Source organism: Nicotiana attenuata, unplaced genomic scaffold (assembly GCF_001879085.1).
Source record: "Nicotiana attenuata strain UT unplaced genomic scaffold, NIATTr2, whole genome shotgun sequence".
NCBI lineage: Eukaryota > Viridiplantae > Streptophyta > Magnoliopsida > Solanales > Solanaceae > Nicotiana > Nicotiana attenuata.
Window position 1 is genome coordinate 95,674 of NW_017671107.1, and position 540 is coordinate 96,213.

The window sequence follows — 540 nt, forward strand, 5'->3', positions numbered from 1 at the left end:
TCCTCGAGTCGTCTTCACATAAGTCAAACTACGATCAACTCCTACGACTTAAACATTAAACTTTGGGATTGTGTCCCATTTTACTCCAAAACTCTCCCGACCCCGAAACCAAGCACCCCGGCGAGTCACCTAACCACAATATAACTCAGAGGAATCATAAATTAGGGGATCGAGGCTAATGTACTCAAAACGACCAGACGGGTCGTTACATCCTCCCCTATTAAAATAAATGTTCGTCCCCAAACGAGTATAGAGACATACCTCAAGTGGTGAAAAGATGAAGATAACGACTTTGCATATCTTGCTCGGTCTCCTAAGTCTCCTCCTTAACTGACTGACCCCTTCACTGAAGCAATGTTCTTCGACCTCAACTTTTGGATCTGCCTGTCCAAAATGGCTACCGACCCCTAAACATAAGACAAATCCTTGTCTAGATGAATTGAGCTGAAGTCTAATACATGAGACGGATCATCGTGCTACTTCTGGAGCATAGAAACATTGAATACTAGATGAACACAGCTAGACTAGGTGGTAGTGCAA